General features: G+C 52.9%; 1 long non-coding RNA gene across 6 annotated transcripts in view; it reads left to right on the top strand.

Annotated features, from left to right (window-relative positions):
• LOC137230260 (uncharacterized) overlaps positions 1 to 25,169 on the top strand; it is a 163,379-nt gene that overhangs the window by 13,426 nt on the left and 124,784 nt on the right. The gene's annotated exons all lie outside the window — the stretch shown is intronic.

Here is a 25,169-nt window from a genome sequence, read left to right as displayed (position 1 = left end):
CCTGTCCTTCCCTGCGAGGGATCAGCGCCCACAGCGTCAGCTCCAACGTCCTTTTCTGGGATGCAAGGCCCTTCAGCTGACCCACCCTCACTCGCAGTGAGAACCCCCTGCTCCGGCTGAGCCTGCCTTGTCTCCATCAGGTAGGCACCCCACGGCCTCTCTGAGCGCTCAATGGATTAGATCCTTGATAAGGATGCAAATGCCCCAGAGGGGATGCTCCATTCAATGCATGGTCAGTGCTTGACAGAGCCGTGGAACAGAGAGCTCCTCTCTCCCATCCACCCACGCGTTCTACGGATGGACCCTGAGGCCCGGTGGCTTAGCCAAAGCCACACAGTGAATGAGTTTCAGAGCCAAGTCTCACACCTAGGTCTTCTAGCTTAGAATTCAGTGCTCATCCATTAGACCAATGGACTGCATTGCCCTCAATGGTGATGGCAGCCACTGGCCAGAGTGGTGGCAGGGGCACCTGAACTCAGTCTCCACGTGGGCGGTGGACCTGTGTGATTCACCAAAGGGACGGCCTGATGAGGGAAAACGACTGAGTTAGGCCCTGGGGCAGGGCTGTGGTGGGCAGGATCTGGGGGGTGGGGGAGACAGGGTTGGAGACTGAAATCTAGAGAGATTGTCATGGAAATCAGCGATTGTAAGGCAGGTGAAAATGCGGCTGTATACTGGCCCGGCAATGTGCTATGGGAACGTAGCAATTAACTTCTCTACTTATGGGAGATGTGATCCAGGAGGGCTTTGGGGAAGAAGCGGCCTGTGACTTGGGTCTGAAGAAGCAGGAGGAGGCTGTTCAGGGGCTGTCAGGGGCCAGGCGTTCTGCATTGAGGGAGCAGCGTGGACAGAGGCAGGGAGGCCGGACAGCCTGGGCTGTACGTGGAGAATAGCACAGCGGGCAGCAAGGGAACCTGGAAAAAAGCAGAGGAACCTGAATTGAAGTTCTGACTCTGCAGCTAGTCTGACCAGCTCAGGATCTGGACAAGTCACTTTATCTTTCTGGATCTTAGTTTCCTTATATGTGAAACTGGCATAACGATATTATCTGTCTCCTGAGGGTTATAGTGAGGATGAACCAAAACAGTAAGGCACCAATACAGGGCCTGGCACATAGTAGGTGCTCAACAAAAGGCCCAGTATGGCCGGAGGGTAGGTCCTGTTGGAACACAGGGACAAGCAGGGGTTTGGGCGATGGTGTATGTTTTCTTTTGCCTTCCGATGGGCCCTTTCCCCTCCTTCCAGGGGCTCCCCAGCTGGCCTGGGAGGGCTGCTCACCCACTTAGAGTTGCCAACATGTTTGGCCATTCTCGGGTCCAGAACGATCTTCTGGTTCCGTCATCATCCTTAAGCTCTTTCCAGCCTGAACACAACTGGGGCTAGCGTTCCAGGTCTGGTCATGTTTGCTGGCAGAGCCCGTGTTTGGGAGCGACAGCTCTGTTTAGGTAGAAACAGACACTGAAAACAGCTGCTGGCTTCTCTGCCTTGGTAAACACGGAGTAAACCCTGCCACTCCGGGCTTTGCGAGGGATCAGGGAGCACAAGGCAGGCCCTACTCACGGCGTCCTGTGGGGTTGGGAAAGGCCATCTTTTCAGCAAGTGTGCCAGCCTCCTCAGGCTGGGGCCAGGCTTAGGGGTTGCGGTGGGAGGAGTTAGAGGCCCTTCCTTCCCTCTTGGCCTCTAGGTGTCAGAGGACTCTCCAGGCGCTTCCTGCCATCAAATATCTGTGGGACTTCAGGTCAATTTTTCAACCTCTCTGGATGGGCCAGTCAGCAAAGGCAATTCCTGGCATGTCCCTGTATGCTGTTCCTCTTTAGTGAGTGGTGGCCAAACTTACCTATGCATCAGAATCACCTGGGCGAGGCTAACTAAACATTCAGATACCCAGGCCCTGCCCCAGACTTACTGAGTCAGAATCCCTGAGGGCAGGGCCCAGGAACCTGCATTTTAATGACCTCTCCAGGTGATTCTGGTACAGGCATCCCAGGAACGGTACCTCCATAATCTCTGTCTGAATTCCACCAGGTTCCCCGGGGAACCAGGAGAAAGAGGTAGTTAGAAGGGGGGGCTAACAGGTGATGTCAACACACCACTCCTCTTCACACGTACCTCTGCAGTTACGCTTTTTTGGCGTTGGCGTAGAAACAGAAGCTCTTAGATGTATGTCTCCTTAGAACAGATGCCATTACTCTTCTAGGATATAAAAGAGTGATACCCCATCCATTAGACTTAGCCCATTTCCAGTCCATCCACCCATCCTCCATCCATCCATCCACCCATCCTCCATCCATCCATCCACCATCCTCCATCCATCCATCCACCCATCCTCCATCCATCCATCCATCATCCATCCTCCATCCATCCATCCATCCATCCTCCATCCATCCATCCATCCATCCACCCATCCATCCTCCACCCATCCATCCTCCATCCATCCATCCATCCATCCATCATCCATCACTTTTTTAGTACCTGCCTGTTCTGTGCCTGGCTCTGGCTGGGCTTTGGAGACACAGGGAAGAATAAGATCTGGTTCCTGGCCAGAATTCCCCATCTAGATAAATAGACACACAAGTCATCCTAATATAGGGGGATCCCTCCAATAAGCGATGTCTCAAATAGGTACAGGGGTGGCACAAGGCAGGAATGATGGAGTCCACGGGCATGGAGAATGGGTCAGAGAAGGCCTCACAAGACAGCACTTTGTGAGTAGGTCACGAAAGGGAGTAGGAGTTTGCCAGATGGAGAGGCCGTGTGTGAGGGTGTGTAGGAAGGTAGGTAACTCCTATGAATGAAACCCCTTCACATCCATTATGAGAGCAGAGGCCTCTCTTTGGGCTCCATGGAGCCCACATTCTGACGCTCATATGCAGCTGCATCTTCAGTCTCATCTTCTGGTCCTTCAGAGTGAGAAGAAACCACTCTGTGGTGTGTGTTGCAGGCTCATGGCAACTATCTCTTACACAGCGCAGTTGTGGAATTAACAGGTAAACAGCCATCCGAGTTGAGAGGCGTGGGATGCTTAAGAGCATCCTAGCTCTGCCTGCAACTCACTAGGTAACTGAGGGCAGGTCCCTGAGCCTCAGTTTCCCTGTCTCTAAGATGGAAGGTTGGCTTCCAGTTCTGCCAGTTTCTGCCTGGAGCACGGCCCCGACACCCTGGCATCAATATACTTGTTAGCAATGGCCTTTCTTCCCACTCCAAGCTCATCTGTCTCAGCATATCAGCAGCACAACATCTTGCAGGATTAGTGTATTGGATTTGAGCCCCCCGCATATTCCCTGCAGTCCAGAAGTGGTTTTGCAGGGAAAATGCAAGGTGGATGTATGCCTGAAGGTGGCGCTGTGGCTCCAGTTGCGGAGCTGCTCTCTGGAGCAGGTCTGTGTTTTCAGAGCATCTGTGCAAACCGTGCCCGGTTGGTGGCAGGTTCTCTTCTCTCATGGAGCCCTCACAATCCGGCATACCCTGCTCGTTTGAAAGAAGCAGCCAGGCCAGCTCACTCGGGCCTCCCCGCCTCCTGGGCCCCGTCACACATCTTCAAACCTCCCTGTTTCCCTGTGGGTCCTCCCTTCAGCAGAGGAGGAGGAAAGCCTATTGAGAATGGCTTGTGGGCGGAGCAGGGGTCTGCGCCGGAGTTTTTCTGGTGCTCATTGCAGGCAGGAGGCCCTTGGTGTGGAGCTGCTGTGGGGTCTGTGACATGACTTGCTGTGTTTGGGTCACAGCCTCCTTGACCCGCATCCCGACCCCCGACAGTGGATTTCCCCCGGGGTGATGATATTTTGAAAGCACTCCATACTCTTCCCGCTGCTGCCTTCTCTCCATTCATTTGGGTTCACTTTTTAGCTGAGCCACTGAATAACGAATCCAGCGGGCGAAAATGATGGGAGCAAGAGGAAGGAACGAGGAGAGCGCTAACATTTATACAGTGCTCGCTGGGTGCCCAGCACCTCCACCAAATAGCCGCAGCCGCGAATTTTATACTTTCAGCTGCATCACCCTTTCCTCCAACCAAATTCACAAGCCAAACTTGCCACGTAAAGCAGACACGGCAGGGGAGCTGCTCCAGTGGGACGGGTGGGGCACCAACGGGCCCTGCCCCTCACCTCCGCATCCTCTCCCTTCCTCCCTCCCAGCAGCCCCTCTGGTGCTTCCACCAAAGCTGGATCTAAAGCACTGTGCACCTTAATCTGTATATAACTCTTAAGAGGAAATAGTCCCCTCATTTTTCAAACGTAAAAGTGAGGTGATTTGCCAGAATCCTATGATCAATAAAAGGCAGACAGCCAGGCTGTGGGCCCAGGCATGCCTGACTCTAAGCCCCCAACTCTGCCTGGAAGACACTGGGTGCTCTGCTGCCCAAGGAGGGACAGGAAGAGGCGGTGGCTCACCCCCGCCCCGCCCCCCCGCCCTGCAGTAGACAGCGGACCAGGCCAGATACAACGGACGCGGTTGATGCCAGATATCTGGTAAACCGCCTGCAAAGAAGGAACCCAGATACGACGGGAGGACCGTGGAGGATGGGAAACACATGCGGAGTGGGTTCTGCGGCACCGGGGACGTGATCGTTCAGCCCCCAGGCACGCTTCAGCTTGGCTGACTTCAGAAGACACCAACGAGCCATGTGCTAGACATTCACAGTCAAGCTTTCCAGGCCCTGATCAGACTGTTTCGTTCCGGAGCAGCCAGGATTGGGGGCGGTAAAATGTGAACTGGATCTCGTTCCTGCTTTGCAGGTGGAGGGGAGATCGTGCAAGAACAGCAAGACGCTTAAAAAAGAACAAAATGTGAAGTCATGTTCGCTTGGAATCTTGTAAGGAGCACGGATTTGGAGTCAGAAATCTATGGGTTCCAAGGTCATCTCTACTGGTTTGACCTGACTTCTCTGAGGCTCAGTTGCCTCCTTTGTAAAACGACATCACCAACAGTGCCTGTGTCTCCGGGCTGCTGTGGGTGGATTACGTGAGCTCTCGAGTGGGGAAGCGTCAAATCCGGGATGTACAAAGTAAACAGGGGTTCTCTCCCTGCTCTCCTACCTCTTCTCAAAGCCCATTGAATTGATGGTATGTCCTAAACTGATGTGCTTGCAAGGGACACTTAACAGATGGGTTATCATTTCTGATTTTGGTCAACTGGCTGAAACACTTTTTCATCTTATTATGTGAGATGTGACACGGATCCTCAAAAGTGTAAACATAGAGCCTCAGAGAGCTCAGGATGGTTGAATCCAACTCCTTCGTTTTAGGGAGTGGGAAAATGACTTACCCAAGGTCACCCATTGGGTTAGTGGCAGAGCTGGGGCTGGAACCCAAATCTGTTGACTCTCAGCCCACTGCTCTGTCATCCCAGGTGAGAAAGAAGGTCCGCAGGATGCTCTCTTGATCCCTTCTGGTCCATGATTCCTACCTCTGTGAGGAGAATAGAGGGAGGGGTTCACCAAGGAAGACCCACTGTGTTCCACGAACCCCATCATGTGGGGTCATGTGTTGGGGGTGAATGGAGCCTCCGTCATGGGACTGAGATCTGAGGAGCCAGGACCAGTCCTGTCATCAACCAGAGTCAGAGGTGAAGCAGGCTCCTACCACAGGTGTAAGGAGATTGTCCAACTTGGAGTTGGTTCCATCTCTGCCTCTTACCAGCTGTGTGACCTGGGCAGGGAATTTCTCTCTCTGAGCTTGTCCTGATCTGAGAACCAAGGAGAATAAAAGCATATACCTCATAGGTTATGGTTAAGATTAAACAAGTTAATATAATAATAATAATAGCCAACAGTTAGGGAACACGTACTATGTGCCAGGTTGAGTTCTCAACTCTTTATATGTATTTGCTCATTTAATCTTCATAACAACTTGTATTTCACTACTGAGGAAAGAGACTCAGAATGGTTACGCAGAGTCCAGGGACACACAGTTGCAGAGGACAGAGCCAGATACTGAGCCCAGATGGACTGGCTCTGGCTTCCCACTCTCTTGACCACTCTGCCCCTTGGCCTCTCAATGTAGGCAAAGCCCAGTGCTTAGCATGTAGGTCTCCAGAAAAGTCCCTCCCTCCCTCCCTCTCTTTTCCCTTCCTCCTCTCCCACCCCCTTCTTGTTCCCAAGAGTGGGTGGGTTCCAAAAGCAGTTACGCTCTGGTTTCTCAGACGTCGGAAGTCCACCCAACTTAACCATTTCACCTTGAATAACTTTTCTTCTCTGTTTTGTTGTTGGTTTTGCTTTTTACATTTTTTTGTTGCTTAATCAAAAGCACAGCTGAACTGCCAGCAAGGCAAATCTCTTGATCCTGTGCTCCTGGGCACCAGGTGAGCCTCTGCTCAGCTAAGCTCCCAGTGCCAGTGAGCCAAGGGGCATGATCGCCTGGCTTCCACTTGCACGCATGTGTGCTGACTCCCAGCCCGCAGCCAGCTTCCTGAATACGAACAACCAGTTTGGGAAAAAATACGCCGCCTTGTTTGTGGGTTTCTGGCGACACTCGTTCAAGTTCCTGGTTAATATAGAGACCTTGTCAAGATGTCCAAATACTCTTCTTAGCACAGAAACTTGTCTTACCACCCGTATCCACATAGCCCCAAAGAGCAGAGGGTCCCAAGTGACAGGAAAGGCTCAGCCACTGAGTCTTCCTGAACCCCGACTGCCCTGAGGCTCTGGTTCCCTTCCAGCTACTTGCAGGCCATGGGCCCACAGAGGATATAACAAGGAAATAGCAAAGAGCGCCGAGTGAGACCAAGCTGCATTGTGAATAAAGGCAAATCAGGACAATGGAGAATCTGGCCAAGCTGTTTAAAGGCCCAAATGTATTACTTTTTCCAGTGGCCCAAAGGAAAAGCAGTCTGCCTTGGGGATCCGGATCCCCTACTGTCACGGCTGGAAGGGCAAGGTCGAGACTCCAGTGGACTGGATGCTAAGGTTGGGTCTCAGACCTGCCTCTGAGCCTGCAATGCCAGCATCGACATTTGTGTTTATACAAACGGTTAGCAGAGCCCCCAGCGCCCTCTTGTCTTCCCATCTCTGCTTGTTGAAACCCTGCCCATGCTTTGGGACCCCTCTCCAATGCCAGCACTTCCAGAAAGACTTAGAATCAACCCCTTTTCCTCCCTTGTACCTCTCATCATAGCCTCATGTCTGACCACCTTCTACATGGCATTATGGCGTCTTATACACCTGCCTTCATTTCGGAGATGCTCATCGAACTCTAATTACATGGCAGAACCAGAGCTAGTCACTCGTGATGAGAAAGATACAATCCCTGTATCACTTAAAGAGCTCACATGCTCACAGTCTAGCTGAGACAGACAAGTCAACGCATAATTAAAAACAGTGTGGAGGAACGTGCAGACTGCCGTGAATGCCGAGAGGCCAGGCCATCTGCCTGGTGTAGGGGCGGGGGTGGGGGAGATCCCGGAAGACTTCCCAGAAGCGATGATGCCTGGCTTACCTCTTAAACGGTGGGCTCCACAAAAGGGCAAGGGGATGGGGAAGAGGGAGAAATCTAGGGGGTGGAACAGCACATGCAAAAGCAGGGAGGTGCAGGAGAGCAGGTGAGGGAACCCCAATGAGCTTAGATGGCTGGAGTGGAGAGTGCCCTGGGCAGTGGCAGGAGGTGGGATCAGGCAAGTGGGTAGCTGTCAGATAACAGAGGACCTAGTAAGCACCGCTTAGCAGTCTGGGCTTTATCCTGCAGATAGTGGAGCACCATGGAAAGGGTTTTAGGAGGCATGGACCTGGACAGATCTGTGTTTTAAAAAGACCACTTGGGCTATTGAGTGAAAATGGATGGGAGCAGGGCAACAGGTGATGCAGGGAGACCAGGTAGAAGGTGGTAGCATTAGTCCGGGTAAGAAGTGATGGCTTAGACTAGGTGGTAGCAGTGGAGGGATGAGAAGTACAAGGATTCTAGGTCAGTCTAGGAGGTAGGATCGGCAGGACACAGTTGTTGGCGGGATGGGGGAGGGAGAGAAGCAAATCGGGGATGACTCCCAGAATCTCAGCGCCATCGGCCAGGTAGAAGGTGAGGTTTGGGGAGGAAGGATGGCATTTAGTTTAGGGAATGCAGATCTGAGGAGCCAGGGGATACCACCAGGCGCCTGTAACAGCCCCTTCCTGCTATTTCCCCTTCTCCCCAGGCTGCCCTCTCTGTGGATCTCTCTCAGACTTACTGCCTACACTTACGTTCAAGGGGTAGCCTGAAGTTGGGCTAACGTTTTTCACCTCCGGGTGCCAGAGACATTCGTAAAAAGTTACCAGATAGATGCACCCCTGCTGAAGGTGTTCGAGCTGGACCCCAGAATGCCATGCCTCTCTGGGGTGTTTGTATCAATACTTCAAAAAGAAATCCAGGAGGAGAAGGACACAAAAGGTAGAATGCCAGGGTTGTCAGGAGGGAGATTTGGCAGGAGTCCTTCTCCGGGGTCTGAGAACACACTTGCTGGGCTTGGGGGACCAGCCAGGCCTGGGGCCCTCCTTCCCGCATCTTTTCCTATTTGGTCCCTTGTCCAGCTCTGCAACCTTCACATCCAGCCTGCACCACCAGCTTTGAGACCCCAGGAAGGTTCTTTGTCCTTTCTGGGCCTGCGTCCTTATTCATAAAGTGGCAGAATTCTGCTCTTTTTCTTCCCCTCCACCCATTTTTCTTCTTCCTTCCATGGTGGTTAAGAACAAGGGCTTTCAATCAGGCTGATTTGGGTGTGAATTTCAGTTCTTTCACTTTCTACCTGGGTGTTACTTTACCAGGGCCTTAGTCTCCTCATCTGTAAAATGGGCACAGGAATAGTAGTACATACTGCGTATTATTACTGTCCATATTCAATGGGATAGTGCTTGGAGAGCTCTGAGCTCAGTGTCTGGGACCCACTGGGTGCTCAAAACCTGCTAAGGTCATGGTCATCATGTCATCACGATTCCCCTCTTTCCTCTCTTCTTCCATGATATTCTTTTCAAATACTCCCAATATAGGGGACCCACTGGCCTGGGCTGCCAGCTGTCCAGTCTGGAGGCAGAGGGCTGGACTGGATGACCCCCTAGGTCTTTTTGATTTGGGGGTCTGGGATCTCAGAGGCTTGGGAACATTCTCTGTGAACTTTCCTCACCTTGATTCTCAGGGTGATTTGGGAGCTGGCCTCTGTGGGTCTCTATCTCTATCTAGTTTTTCCAAGTTCTCTGGAGGCTCCCTCCATCCCCCACTTTCTGCATCCCCTCCTGTGTCTGGACAGGTTAAGGCATGCTCTCTCAGTCAGCTGTCCCAGCCCACCTGCCGGCTCCCCAGTGACTGGGTTTCTGGCGTGGCTTCACTCTGCATTTCCCGAGAATGTTCGGAGGAACTTCATATAATCTCCCTGCCTGCCAGCGCTCTGCGTTTCTGAAACCGACTTCAGAGCAGAGGGAAATGGTTTGGGCAGAATGAGCTTTCGCATTCTCTGTGCCGCCTCTATGCCTGGCAGTTCCTGGTGCCCAGGGAGCTCGGCTCTGTGGGATGCCTCTGTTGATTGCCTTGGTCTGTCACCCTGTGTTTCAGTCATGATTCTCCAGAGAAACAGAGCCAACAGGGTGTGTGTGTATGTGTGTATATATATATTACACCACCAGGTATCGTGGTTGGTGTGTGTGTGTGTGTGTGTGTACGTGTACATGTATGTACATATACTAGATTTATTTAAAGGAATTGGCTCACACAATTATGAAGGCTGGCAAGTCCAAAATCTACAGGATGGGTCAATAGGCTAGAGACCAAGAGAAGAGCCAATGATGTGACTCAAGTTTGAAGGCTGTCTGCTATAGAATTCCCTCTGGCTTGGGGGAGGTCAGTCTTTTGTTCTATTCAGGTCTTCACCTGATTGGATGAGGCCCACCCACATTATGGAGGGCAATCTGCTCAAACTCCACCAACTTAAAAAAACATGAATACCATCTGAAAATACCTTCACAGAAACATCCAGAATGATGTTGGACCCCATATCTGGGCACCATGGCCCAACCAAGTTGACACATATAATTAACCACCACCCCCTGTTATTGGCAAACATATCAGAGAAATAGTCCAGGCCTCAGGGATGCCTCTCCCCACCCTGTATATATTACAGACCAGGTTCCTGCTTCCCTAGAGGATCATGATGGAAAAGGACCAACAACCAGGCATAAACTCTGCCTCAGCCAGTCAGCACCCCTTGGCCTGCAGCAGATCAGGCCTGGGGCTGAAGGCCTGAGGGGCTGAGGGGCTGAGTGGGAGACAGTGAACATCTCTATAATGTGAATTGGGGGAAGGGGTTGAGGGATGTTGCTGCCCCCATGACCTCATAGAAGTGACCTTCAAACCTGGTTGCATATCAGAATCACCTTAAAATGCAGATTCCCAGACCTCACTATCAAGGGAAATGCCTGATTCAAAAGACCAGGGCCTCTGACTTTTTAGCAAGTACTTAATGTATTGCCATAAAAAATATCATAGTGGGAGTAGAGTTATGAGCATCTCGTGAGGCCAGACATTCTCATCATCGGCGGTGAGGCACCTGGTCCAACTCATAATTTCATGCTGACTCAACTTTTTGCCATCTCACTTGAATGACTCCTGTGATAGAGATCTTATTCCCATCAAGGGAGCCCCTCGTGTTTTAATAGGAAACACGTGAAGTCTGGCTTCCCATCCCTTCCAGCAGCTGGTCCTCGCTCCAGCTCTTAGAACCAGAAGGAATCTGTCTAATTGCTCATCCACTGGAGAGCCCTTGAGGTATTGATGACAGTTCCCATTTCCTGCTGTGTCTTCTCTGGGTGAAAAATACCCAACTCCCTCACCAGGCAGTGTCTCTCTCACTGTGGGGTCCCAGGAGTGGACCCTGCTCAGACCTGCTCAGGCCCCTGCAAGGCCTAGCAGAATAATCACCTCCCTCCTTCTGGACGCTACACCCCATTAATGGGACCTTTGTGTTAGCCGCTCGTGTCGGCCCCATCACGCTGTGGATGGAATCCTCCAAGTCTGAACCCCTAGCCTGGATCCTTACTCTCCTCCACTTGACTTAACTGCTCCAGTGGAGACAAGAGCTTCCTCAAGGGCCTGAGGACCCCAGAACCTTCTCTTCCATTTTGAAAAACACAAATTACAAGATGTTCTCCAGGCATCTGAGAGCATAGGGTTTGCTGCCCCTTTGGACTGGCCACCTCTGAGGCCAATTCTAGTGCCCTTCATAGAGGAGACAGCTCATAGCTTTGGGCCAGATGGGCTTAGGTTCAAATCCCAGCTCTACCAGCTGTGGGACTTGGGGCAGCTAAGCCTCAGTTCCTTCATCTGCAAATAGTACCTGCCTCTTAGGGCTGTGCTGAGAATTCCAGATAAAGTGTCAAAGCAGCTCACCCAGGGCCTGGCACGTGTAGGTGTTGTAAGTCTGAGTTCTCGTCTCCTCTTGAAGAACTTAGTTCCCTTCTCCTTCCTTCTTTCCCCATCAGATCCCCCAGTTCTAGCCCCTAACGCTGAAGAGTCTTATTAAGTAAGCAGACCAGAGGCTCCAGGCAAATCTTGGGGCTTTGGGCGTATGGCCCCATGGGAAGGGACAAGCCTCTTCCTTTCCTCTGATCTTGCACCCTCTTCTCAGACCTGAGAAGGGCGACCAGGAAGCCGCTCTAGAGCCCCTTCCAGCTCTACCCATCAGGTCTCCCCACCAGCCTTCCAGTCCTTTGGGACCCCAAGCCCTGGAAGGGAGTGGGGCAGATCTGAAAATCATCTCACAAGCTCCCTAAGACAAGGGAGGACCATTCCTCTTGCCACTCAGCCCAGATTCATACCCTCATTCAGCCCTCAGGCATCCACCAGCCCCTCCTCTGTGGGAAGGCACGGGGACACGGAGATGGGAAATAAAGGATCTTTCACCTCAGAATACTAACAGGCTAGCAGGATGGACAGACAAGGAAACAGGTAACTGTAACCCAGGTTGAAAGGAGCTATCCTAGAGACAGAACACACAGAAAGCGCAGGGGAGCTTGAAAGACGGGTGGGGCTTTTCCTGGTGGATGGCAGGTTGGGGGTGGGGGGGCAGCCACTCTAGGCCAAGGGCACGGCATGGGCAAAGGCCCAGAGGTTGGAAAGACCAATCAGTTTGGAATGACCTAAGAGTTCAGCAAAGCTTGAGGAAGTGGCTGGACGACAAGAGTGGAGGCAGGGAGGCCAGTTGGGAGTCTACTGTGGTGACCCAGACTGGAGGCCACAGGGACATGAACTAGGCCAGTACCTTGGTCCCTACGAGGCATTTGGGAACACAAAGACCAGCCAGATGTGGATCCTCCTCTCCAGAGAGACATCCATCCAACCGTTCACACATCAGTCAGTGTTAACGGAGCAGGGATACTGTGCCACGCTGTGTTACAGGAGGGAACTTTCCAGGAGAAAGAAAAGGCCTGTACCCCAGGGTATTAGTTTTCTAGGACTACTATAAGAAAGTAACGTGAACTGAATGGATTAAAACAACATAAATGTATCCTCTCACTGTTCACGAGGCTGGAAATCTAAAATCAACGTGGACACTGGAATCCTTGTGAATCAACCATACTTCAATTAAAAATAAAATAAAATAAAATAAAATAAAATCAAGGTGTCAGCAGAGCCATGCTCCCTCTGAGACTCCGGGTAGACTCCTCCCCTGCCTCGTCCTAGCTGCCGGTGGAGGCTGTGAAATCCTTGGCCTGCAGCTGCATCGGTCCAGTCTCTGCGTCTGTTGTCACATGGCGCGCTCCGTGTGTGTCTGTTGCTGTGTCTCTCCTCTTTTTCTTATAAAGACGCCAGTCATACTGGATTAGGCCCTCCGCCCAAACTGAATATGACCTCTTCTTAATTAACTCCATCTGCCAAGACCCAATTTCCAAATAAGGTCACATTTACAGGAACCAGGAGATAGGATTTCAATATGCATCTTTTTGAGAGGGGACGCAGTTCAACCCACAACACCAAGTAACCACAACGTACTGTGACAGCTGCCTTAGATGAGTTGAGGACGGGCTGTGGGAAATCAGGCTAAAGACAGCTCTCAGCAAGCAGGGGAATCCAGGGTGGCTTCCCGGATGAGGCAGCCTTTCATTCATGTATTGATAGGTAGGAATTTTTTTTTTTTTTGTCTGCGTTGGGTCTTCGTTGCTGTGCACAGGCTTTCTCTAGTTGTGGCGAGTGGCGGCTACTCTTTGTTGCGTTGTGTGGGCTTCTCATTGTGGTGGCTTCTCTCGTTGCGGCTCACAGGCTCTAGGGCACGCGGGCTTCAGTAGTTGTGGCATGTGGGCTCAGTAGTTGTGGCTTGCGGGCTCTAGAGCGCAGACTCAGTGGTTGTGGCGCACGGGCTTAGTTGCTTTGCAGCATGTGGGATCTTCCCCAACCAGGGCACCCATGTCCCATGCATTGGCAGGTGGATTCTTAACCACGCGCCACCAGGGAAGTCCTGATCGGTAGGATTTAGACATGCAGCTATGGAGAAAGAAAGGCATTCCAGGCAGAGGGGGATGCAGGAGTGAAAGCACAGAGGAGGGAATTGCAGGGCAGTAATGATGTCACTCCAGTTACACCCAGGCCTATTTCTGACCCTTCTGCCTGCCCCCACATCTTGTTTACCCCAAACTGACTCCAGCTCCATCCCATCTTGCTCTTGGCTTTGCTGGGGTTTAGAAGAAAACTGCTGCCCGGGATCATCATGACATCCCTATTCAAGTCCAGACCTGGATTTGTTTTTCCTGAGCTGCAGTTAAGGAAAAAAAAAAAAAAAAACAACTCTGTATTTACCAAGCAGCAAACCAGTAGGAAATTATAACCTTTTAAAATAAATATGTATCTAATTATAGGAAAGCACAGTTTACTTTTGCAGCACTGTCAGGATTTCCCCTGCGAGCCGAGTCTGCAGATAATGTTCTAACCCCCATGCCCCTGCCCACATCTCGCTGGGCACTGGCCTCAGAAACACCGTCTCGGCTCACCTCTCAGCGAACAGTGAGCCACGCGGTACTGAAATGCCCTGAGCAGGCTTGAGAGGAGCCCGGGTCCCCTTTCAGAGCCAGGGGCCTGGCCCCTTGATTAGCTCCCAGCCACAAAGCCACAATCACCTACTCCGCCACCCCAGTCCGTCGGGCCTGCCCACAGGTCTCTGCCCAGCACGCATGTCTGTGGTTGGCAGTTTTCCCCCTTACAGAAAAGTCAGGAGTCGCAGGGAGCACAGGACTGAGCCGTCTTGGGGGAGGAGCTCACACCAGAGCTGGTCCCAGGCGATGCACTAGGCATTCCCTCCGGGCCCGCATGCCTTTCGTCTTTAAGTCCACAAACAGTTATTGAGCTTAGAATGCCGTGCCGCGTCCACACACGCCATAAATAAAGTCTGCAGGATGCCGAGGGGAGCAGCATATTAGCTGATGTGTCGTAACTGTTACTATTTATGAATAGCTTGCAACTACCACTCCACCCGTGGATCCTGGAATCTGTTCCTTCTTTCAGCAAATATTTACTAAGCACCTATTACGTACCAGGTGCTGCTATACACCTGGCTCACTTCCTCAACTCTTTCAAGTCTTTGCTAACATGTCACCTTCTCGCTGGGGTCTCCTCTGTCTGCCGTCTTTCATACTGTCCCCCTCCTACCCCGCTCCGGGCTCACCCACCCGCCCTTACTCTGCTCGACTTTCTTCCCAGCACTTACCACTTTCTAATGTATTAGGTGATTTACCTTTTGTCTATTGTTTTTGTCTGTTCTCCCACTTAGAAAGTAAGCTCCCCAGGGTGGGGGTGGGGTGGGCTGGGGTGTCTTGTTTTTGTTTACTGCCATAGCCCCACTAGTTCTAGGCTGGGCATATAGTAGATGCTTAGTTAGCATTGGTTGAATTGAACTAAGATCGTTGTATTTGGAGGCGGACAAATCAGGTTCAATTCCCACTCCAGGCTGTGTGACATTGGGCTCTAAAGCAGTGCATCCGTGGGGATCTAAGGAGGTGTGAGGCCTGCGGAGCCCAGAACACTGCCTGGCACACAGACACATCTCAGTTACTGGTAGGCAGGCTTCTGAGGGTCAGGTTCAGAGTGGGAAGTTCATGGTTCATGGAGGCCTCATATGTCAGGGAGGCCTGGGTTTGAATTCTGCTGCTGCCACTTCCTAGCTCCGTGACCTTAAGCAAATCACTTAACCTCTCTGAGCCTCACTTTCTTGTTTGTAAAATGGGACTCAGACAGCACTCCTGCCACCTCAGAGTCACTGTGACATGGCATGGGGTTGTGTCCATAAAGCAAGGCACAGTAACTGGCACAGAGCAGGCATTCAGGCCCACTGGTTCCCCTTTAACTTCTTCCAGAGGGACTGTGGGAAGCCGGGGAGCAGGGGCCTGGGGCAGGGGCAGGGCCACTCGGTCAGGCAGAAGAGGGGCCATTGGTCCTCTGCCCCCTGTCCATCCGTTCCCTCTTGTCCCCCCGCGGTTACCCAGCCTGGACCTGCAGGATGCGCTCCCCACGGATGTTTCCACCCTCCCATCTCAGCCCCACAACCACGGCTCCCCCGAGGTACCCTCTCTCTGCTCACTTTGGCACTAATGGGCCCTACGTGCTTCCAAAATGAGAGGATGGCTTCCGCCGCAGGACCCACAGCAAGTCCCAGAGGAAGAGGGGTCTCCTTGGGAATGGAGGGTTCCCCCGAGATCGGGGATGGGGGGGTTCCCTTCCAGAGGGCTCTGGATGCCTTTGCACCTAAGAGCAGAGGAGGACGGGGTGGGGCTGTTGTTCAGCGCTGCAGCTGTCAGTCAAGGAAGGGGGTGGGGCTTGGGCTGGATGGGATTCAGAACAGGCAGGTAGCCATGGCAACCCTCCCTGACACTCCAAAATAGGAGATGCCCCTCTACCTGCTGTGTCTAGGCCCAGAGAGGGCTGGGAGGCCGAGGTCAGCCACTGCTCCCACCTTACTGACCTAAAGGGGTTGTCTGTCTGGAGGACGGTCCGGCCTCCCCATTACTAGCACAGAGTTGGGGTGAGGCCTGATGCTTGAACATGAGGCCCTCAGCAGGCACAGGGAGCGGGAGGGGGGTGACGTCACTGCACGTGCTGTGGGAGAGCTGGGGACTCACTTACAGCCCTAAAGGCGGTACTTGCACCCAAGGCAGGGCTGTGCCGGCCACCACATGGGCCTGTCTGGCTTCTCCATCGCAGCTGCCTGCTGGGTACTGACTTGAAAATGTCCCAGAGCAGTGCTGCTCTGGAGATGATGTGTTCCAGAATCCAGGACCCTCTTTGGGCGATGGCAGGAAGTAACAGAGGCCAGGACAGTAGATGCACACGGGACAGTAGGTTGAGCGTATTGAGCAGTCGAGGGCTGGTGGGGGAGACACGGGCTTCCCGTCTGCCTCTGGGCAGCCTGGGTTGGACGTCAAAGCACCAGGTTCACCCTGGGGTTGCTACCACGTACTGAGCTCCTCTGCTGGGCACTCTGCTAGGCACTTTGCCTGCACTATCTCAGCCAGCCCTAGAACAGCCTGAGGACAGTCCTGCCAGGAGCCCCATTCTGCAGCCAGTGAGGCTTAGTGAGGCCCGGCCACTTCCCCAGGGCACACCCAAGTGGCAGAGCAGTTTTTAAAGCCCGCTCAGCCCACCTCCCAAACCCGCTTTACAAGTGAAGAAACCAAGGCTAGGGGAGGCCAAGGCCACCCACTAGTAAATATCAGAGCTGTCAGGATTCTGAAGCCAGGATCCCTAACTTGGGGTCTGTGAACTTGGGTGGGAAGGAAATACAACTTTATGTTCACACACCTCTAACCGAAATTTAGCATTTCCTTCAAGGAGACAGGGAGGTAGGCGAAACTGGGCCAGTATTACCGTCAGCCCCATCTGGCAGCTCTGTCTCTGCTGGATCATGAGACCCTCCTTGGAGGGTCCTGAGGAAGCTTGTCCAGTCTCACAGACAATACCCTTATAAGCGGGGGAAGTCTTTCTGCTTCACAAAGAGCCAGTGTCTTTACTCGTCCCCAGGACGACCCTGAGGGATTGGGACCAGAAGCCCCTACTACAGGCAAGGAGACTGAAGCTGACAGACCTTAACAGCTAGTTACAGAGCTAGAAAGTGGTCAAGTCTGGTCATGCATTCATTCCACAAACATTTCATCAACGCTCACTTGGTGTCATCGACGTCCCACTCCTGGTAGCTGAAGAGCCCAGGTCACCTGCTTCGGGAGCCAGAGCCCCTTGAGAGAAGCTCCTGCAGGCAGGAACTCTTTCCAAAGCCTCTCCCGTTTGCTCTGCTGTGTACTTCCCACCGAGGCTGTGTGAGGTGTACCGGGTGGGGCTGTTTCCTTCCATTTACAGATGATGACAGGGCGGCCCAGAGAGGCCAAGTGCCTCGCTTGCCTGGGGTCACACAGCAAGTGCATGGCAGAGTCCGGACTAAAACCTGGGTCTTCTGGAACCCACATGGGCGCTCTCCAGAACACCAGCCACTTGATTAGTCTAATTCTACAGATTCTGGGTTTTTTTTAAGACCTTCAGAGAAGTCTTTATCCCCGCCCACCCTCCTGGGCATTCTCAGCGCCCGCCCCGCCCACCCCCATCACTGCAGGATTCTGCACACCTCCCTGCCCTCATCGCAGGCTCTCACTCCACTGGTGAGGGCCCTGCCTGAGAGGGGAGGCATGGTCACGGAAGGGGTTAAAATTCTCAGTCTCTTATAAATATTTCATGAAAAATATCTGCTGAGATAACCTCAGACTGTTGATGTCGACATTATTGCACCTGCACATTTTAATTGGTCTGAGAGAGCTGGCCCATAATTGGTGCCTGGAAATCGGCACAAACCTGACTTGTTTGTAAAAGGGAACAGTGGGTTCTCCAGAGAACTGGGCGTTTAACTCCTGCATGGCCGAGGGATGGGAAAGGGCGGGGGAGTGTTGGACAGGGAGAGAAAGAGAGAGGCAGGCCTTGCCCTAATGTGCCAAGCCCCCAGGCTAGTCCAAGCTTCTCACTCTGCTGAGCTCAGGAGGAAAAGGAAAGATGAGCCCGGGGTTAGGAGCCCAGGCTGGGGGCAGGGCGTCTTACCCTCTTCTGGGCCATGATCCCTGTGACTGTTTGGTCAAGGCTATGGGCTCTTTCTCAGATCAGTGTTTTTAAATGTATAAAATATTCATGATTACAAAACAAGCCAATTTTATTTGTTTAAAAAAAGTTATCCAACAATTTTAAATTGGGCGATAGCAACGTATGCGCTTCTTTGTGAACGCAGTACATGACAAGGCCTAACATCACGTGTCACAACCACTGTACTTTCGAAGCAGTAATGAGCACGGACGGCATTTCAGGATACCTGCCGCAAGTGGAGCGTGACATGAAAATATCTGTGATTTTGACTGGTGACAAAGCCAGAGGTGCTGTTAATATAACTGGTATGTTGCTTAACATTCACACTTGAAGGAAATGCTAAATTTCAGTTAGAGGTGAGTGAACATAAAGTTGTATTTCTCTCCCACCCAAGTTCACAGACCCCAAGTTAGGGATCTTGGCCTCAGAATCCTGACAGCTCTGATACTTACCAGGGGGTGGCCTTGGCCTCCCCTGGCCTTGGTTTCTTCATTTGCCCTTGGGTAGCGTCCTCCCACGCTGACTCTGGCATGGCTGTGACTTGTTTTGGCCAGTGAAACGGCAGCAACCTTGACACAAGCAGGGCTTGAAAAAGCACTTGTATTTCCATGTCCCTCTTGCTCCTCTGCCTTTGTCATAAGAATGTGCTCGGCTGACTTGCTGGAAGGATTTGAGAGGCCTGTGGAGAAGCATCAAGGCATCCCAGATCAGCCTACAGCCAAGGACAGCAGGGTCCTCTCCCAACCTGCGCCTCACCACAGAGAGCAGAAGAGTCGCCCAGCCAAACTGTAGATTGTGAGCAGTAACAAATGGCTATTGCTTTAAGCCACTAATTTGGGGGATGGTTTGTTACGCGGTAACAGCTGACTGATACAGTGGTTATATCTGCCCCACAGCCTCTTTGATCTTTGCACTCTCCTTGAAGAGATAGAGCAGCACCTGGTGTCCTCTTCCCTGTGGGTCACCAGGGCCATTGTCTAATCAGAGAGATAGTTTGCCTAGTGGTGGAGGGTGTGACCTCCAGACTCAGACAATCCTGGGATCCCATCCCAGCTGTGTGACCTGCAGGTAGTTACTGAGTCACTCTGTGCCTCAATGTCCCCATTTGAAAAAGCATGGTTTCTTTGCCATAGGGTTGTGGTGAGGATTAGAAAAGATTTTGGATGTAAAGTGCATGGCACTGAAGAAATGCTCAAAATGACATTTTTTTGTCGTTTATTTGTGGTGGTTGGTGATCAATCCTCCCCCCCCCGCCAAAGCCCAGATTGTCTGCAGCCTTTGCCAGGACACCCCCACGTCCCCTACCCCTACCCCAGCAGAGGGAAACAAGCTAGAATCTGAGGCCACGTGCACCTGACTGGTGCACATTTCACAAACACTGCAATTTTTGGCGAGCAGAGCCTGCCCGTTACAGAGGAACAAACCCTTCTGACAGCACACAAGTTTTGACCACCGCCAAAGCACTGTCACATCCATGCTCGCATTCGATAGCCTCACAAGGCTCCTGGAAGGTGGTCAGGCCAGGAAATAGCAGTCCCATTTTACAGATGAGCACACTTTGCTCAGAGAGGTTCCCTAACTTCCAGGAGCTAGGATTTGGCCCCAGGTTATCCGGTCACAGAGGGGACCTGCCTCCTGTCCTGGGTGACTCCACGTGTCCCCCAGGGGCAAGTCTCATTCTCGGAGATGCTGGTCAGAGCTCTGGGATCCCTGGGTGAGGGGCTATACCCTTCCCTTCAGAGTCCTGACGGCACCTCTGTGAGAATATGATTTTATTCCCGGAGGGGAAGGCATCTCTTCCTCTCCCTGAGCCCCTGGGTTAGTTAGGGAACTATGGCGGGAGATTCCTTTAGTAAAATCAGGATTTTAAAATTAAAAGCAATTAGGCAGGGTCCTTCCTTCCCACTGGCTGCCACCCCTGACATAGGAAAGGCATCATCTGTCACAGGACTGGCCCCGAGGAGGTCCCTGCCCTGGCAGCCCGGCACCATGAGGCCCCTGGAGTTAGGTTAGGGACGTAGCCACCATCTCCCCAACTCTCCCCTTCGGGAATCTTAACTCAGCACCAACTTGCACCCTGGTGCAAACAGGAGGTGTGGAGGAGTTCTCGCCAACTCATGTATTTACTCACTCTGGGCCTCGGCCGCTTCTCGACTGAAACCCAACTCTGCCCTCTTTCCACCTCTTCTGCCCCCAAAGTCACTTTTAGGGTTTGCAAAAGAGGCTGGAAGGTTGTCACGGCTTCAGGAAGGCCCAAACACCATTTAAAAACAAAAACAAAAGCACAGTGCAGCAAGAATATTAAAGGACCCTGCAGGAAAAGGCTGCCCAGAAACAGCATTTTTGCTGCCCAACCCCCTTCCACGGGTGGGGCTGGGGGAGCGGGGCTGGGGTAGCCTATTAAGTGGCTAGAGCCAGAATGAATGTACCACTTTGCCATCTGTTCTCTTCCTTCGCTGTCCTGTCACAAGCATTCTCCTGCTGCAGCCCGTCCAATTACGGTGTTTCCACCAGTAGAATTTGAGACAGTCGTGAGCAAGTGATTGCTACACAGACCAGATTGTTTCTCTGAAGGCAGGGAGGAGGCAGCAACCTTTCTCCCTCTGAGCTTTGCAAACTGGCGCCCAGGCCTCACAGGGCCCCTAGAGCTCGCTGTGTGAGGGCAGAGGAAGGTACAGATACTCTCAAGCTGGGCTGGCCAGGTGGTCTAGGGGGGGCCTCTGAGGTCCCTCCCTCATCCTCCATTTCCTTCCTTCTCTCCAATCCACTCCTACCTTGGCTGAGGAGAACAAGACGATCTTCCTGCCTCACACCCTCTTCTGAGTACTGTCCCTGCCTCAGCAGCCTCCCCACCCACACTCTCATCCCCCTCAGAAAAGGATCTCAGCTGCCGGTCTTCCCTCAGCCCCTCACTGGTGAAAGAGCCAGACTGGAGCGGCAGAGGCCACCAGGAAGGGCTTCACAGGAAGTTCTCCAGCAGAGGGGTGATGGAACCAAGAGAGGGGGGACGGAACCAGGAGAGGGGGGACAGAACCAGGAGAGGGGGGACGGAACCAGGAGAGGGGGGACGGAACCAGGAGAGGGGGGACGGAACCGGCAGAGAGGGGATGGAGGCAGGAGAGGGGGCACGGAACCAGGAGAGGGGGGACGGAACCAGGAGAGGGGGACAGAACCGGCAGAGGGGGCACGGAACCAGGAGAGGGGAGATGGAGGCAGGAGAGGGGGATAGAGCCAGCAGAGGGGCAATAGCAGTGTGATGGAGAGGAGGGGCACACTGAGGGTGAATAGGAGAGAATCCACAGGGCTTCACGGGGGATTGGAGGCAGGAAATGAAGGTGACGGAGGAGCCTATGAAGATGCCCCATAGCCTCGTCTTGAGACCCTGGAGGACCAGGTTTGGGGGGAGATGTTGAGTTTGATTTCTGACACATTACAGGGAGGGGCAGAAGAGGCAAGTCTCCAATTACCAGAGCTCAGGGGAGAGGCCTGGATGAAGGGAGAGCCTGACGCGCTTCTGTCAAGTGATGCGTGGACACTGCGGGGTGGAGCTTGTCGGCGTGGGGAGGGGAGAAGACTAGCTGGGTCTGGAGAAGGCTGTTAGGTCCTCTGCGCTCTCCTATAGGCCCTGCAGGTCACTGCAGCTCCCTCGAGCTGGCACACATGGGACAGCAGGACACTTAAGGGCCATCCAGTCAAGGCCCCCGGCCTCATAACCTCCTTTGTCCTGAGGTCTCCTTAGTCCGTTTATCCATCCTGACCTTCAACCATCAAAGGCCAAAGATTTGGATTTTGGGAACTTCCCATTTGCTCTCTGCTTGCCGAAGCAGCCATCCAGACCTGAGCTGGGAGCAACTGACTCCTGAAGTCAGGACTGAGCCCCTTAGAAGGGACGCAGCAGGCCCACGCGCCAGGCCTGCCTCTCGACAGGACGTGGGAAGCAGGAATCGTGGGGACTCAACCCCACTGGCTGACCTGAGGTTGGGAGCATCAGCCCCGGGAATGTGACTTTCTTTCAAGCAAAATGAAGGAGATTCCTATGGAGGAGGAGGGGGTTGGCCGGGGAGCCGAGGAACCCTGGAAAAGCTCTTACCCCAGCTGGGGCCTCTGAGTTGCTCTGAGTTCCTTCCCAAACCTCTGCCCCTGAGCCTTCAGGCCATCAATTTGCTGCTCTGCAGAATTCATACATCAAATACTTTTTGAATGACTTCCAGGTGACAGGTGTTATACTTTATGTGCTGCACACACAGCAGGTAAGAGAATCCTGCCCTCATGGAGCTCATATCCCAATGAAGAGAGAATAGGCATCATACTCCTTACCCCGCTTACCCAGAAGCCCCTGAGGTCTTGTCCAGCTGCCTCATGTTCCAGAGAAGCAAACCTAGAAGGGGAAGGGACTTGCCCAGGGTCATATAGCAAGTCCCGGAACCCAGGCGTCCTGGGTGCTACCCAGCAGGGCTCCCATCACCCCAGGCTGCTCAGAGGAGTTGAAGTAGGTAGAGCGCCTCTAGGTCAGCATTGTTCATCTTGTAATTGGAGGAAAGAGGTAGAGGCTTGAAAGCCCTGGCAGTGGTGGCTGGCTGTCTCCTTTAGCCAAGGACCCTGGCAAGAGGCTATTGGCCCCAGAGTCTAGGGTCCCTGCCCCCTCCCATCACTGACAGTGGGGGCCAGGAGGGGCCAGGAGGTGATGAAAGACATGGGCTGGCTAGGAGGCAGAGACAAGCCTTAGAGGGAGTCCCAGAGTCCTGGGCCACCACACCAGGCTGGGGCTGAGCCTGGGTCTCTTTCAGCCACTGGCAGGAATGTCACAGCCCAGTTCCTGAGAAGCCTCTGTTTCAGCCCTGAGAGCTGATCTCTGTAGCTGTTAGTAGGAGAGACCATTAGCAGCCTTTCTTCCCTGCTATTGAATTTTTACAGCCCACAGCTCCTCTGAATAGCGTTGTCCCCATTAAATCGGATGTTTTGCCAAAAAAAAAAGGGAGGGGGGAGAAGAGAATCATAATCATAACCATAAATCATAAGTCACGTTACTGTGAGTGGACGGCTTCCTGGGATCTGTGAGTCGGAGGCAGTGTGTGAGAAAGCTTATTACAATGAGGCGGCAGGGGAGGACAGGTCTTCCCAGGGGGTGTCCGCCCCCAGCCTGATCTTTCACACAGCCTTGCTTCCGGGTGACTTCTGCCTCAGAGAGGGGTAGCACCTTTATTGGAACACTGGGGGAGGTGGGGGGCAGGGGTGGAAACAGGGGAAGGTGTATCGCAAGAGGAGAACGATGTTTGTCACCCCAAACGCTGCCTGATGGGTCTATGAAGAGCTGGGGTGCTGTCCAGGACCCCCCCGCCTGGGTTTCCACAGAGCTCGGAGTCTTAGGTCAGGATGCCGTCACATGCCTGTGGCTACCAAGAAGGCCTGTGTGTTCTCATGGCCCATGATGCTCGCTTAGGAGCCAGGATCCTTTATGGATGAGAGAACTCTTATGGGCTTGCATGGGGGCTCCCAGGCTCTGCAGCAGCACCTCTGTGATCCAACAAGCCCTCCTCTGAGCATAAATACATCAACTGCAGGAGGACTTAGGGAAACTCAAAGAGGAGAATTTAAAAGAAGGCTCTGGATAAACATAAAGTGCTGTAGCACTTGGGAGAAGCCTTGAGCTCTGAGGAAGGGGAGGAAAAGGGTAGTTATATGTTTATGAGCAAGTGGCAGGTCTTACTACTCAGACTTCGGGAAGAGGAAACGGGAGCAGAGAGGTTCAGGGACTTGCCCCAGGCCACACAGCAGCCTCGGGCCCAAAGGCTCTTTATTCATGCAGTCGGGGATGATTCATCTTAGTGGCTTAGTCAGCAAGATGTGCTGAGCACTGCTAGGGTTCAGGCCTTGACCTGGGGACATAGAGATACATCCCTGCCCCCAGAGGTTCATGGAACAGCAAGGGAGAACGGCACAATAGCCATTATTATGTGGCATAACGAAATGCACAGTTAATTTTAGATTTATTGCCAGGGTTCACTCCCTGAGGGACTTTTGACATAGCAGAAAAAAATGCTGTATCAGAGGCAGGAAGAAAGATTCTGGGGACAATAGTGGGAGAGATGGTCTGGTGTGTGGGGCTGTTAGGGTGAGGCGAGGGCAGTGGTGGTGGAGCGGGAACTGAGGAGACCCTCCTCTTAATCATGCTTCCGCTTGATCTTGAAAGAGAAATGAGAGTTTACCCGGAACAGAGAACTGGGAAGGGCGCTCCCGGTGGAGGGGAAAGTCTGTGCACAGGCCCGGGGGTGGGAAAGCAGGGCACGCGCCTGACTGCAGAAGTCCTGGTGGCTGCCCTGTGGGGTAGTCAGGAGGCCGCAGGGGGAGGTCGGCAGAGGCCAGGCTGGGAGTCTGGACTTTATCCCATAGGCAGTGAAGAAGCAGAGACAGATTTTAGGAAGAAACGTCAAAGCGAGGTAGGCATTCTAGAAAGATCCCTCCCACTGTAGTGAGGCTGATGGTGGCAGGAGGCTTTGGCTGTGTCCAAGCAGGAGGGAATGAGGAAGAGGCTAATAGGACACTGGCAGTGGCGATGGAAGATTTCACAGAGACATTTTGATGGAATGAATTGACAGGACTTTGGGAGGTAAGGAAGGTAGGTTTCCAGCTGCCTCAGAGGTTCCAGCTTAGAGAGGACCCAGGTGGGTGGTGACAGTGTTAGCTTTTGAGCTTCCTGACCTCCGGCCTGGTCCTCCATCGCTGAACCTCTGTCTCTGTGTCTGTGTCTGTCTGTGGTTAGGAAACCAGAATTATATAAAGATGCCAGGTTGGGGACCAGTAGATGCAGTTTCCAACTCCAGCTTCTCCGCTAGCAGCTCTGCAACCCCAGACAAGTCACTTCCCCTCTCTGAGCTTCTGGGCTCAGTTTCCTTATCTGGAAATGGGAAAACCTGGAGGCAGGGCTGACTTGAGGATCACTAACTGTGTGCTTATTTCAGGTGGGTCCCAGCAGGAGACAGGGGTCTCACTCAAATTGGGTAACTGGAGGAGACTTTAATAATAAAGGCACTGTTCACGAAGATCTGGGTGGGATGCAGGGAAATCTCAAGGGACAGTTCGGTGCCCTGGGTGACAGTGGTTCCAGTTACCACCCCCGGGTCT

Source organism: Pseudorca crassidens, chromosome 9 (genome assembly GCF_039906515.1).
Source record: "Pseudorca crassidens isolate mPseCra1 chromosome 9, mPseCra1.hap1, whole genome shotgun sequence".
Taxonomy (NCBI): Eukaryota; Metazoa; Chordata; class Mammalia; order Artiodactyla; family Delphinidae; genus Pseudorca; species Pseudorca crassidens.
Note: the sequence above shows the minus strand (reverse complement) of the source record. Positions and strands in the feature narration are given on the sequence as shown.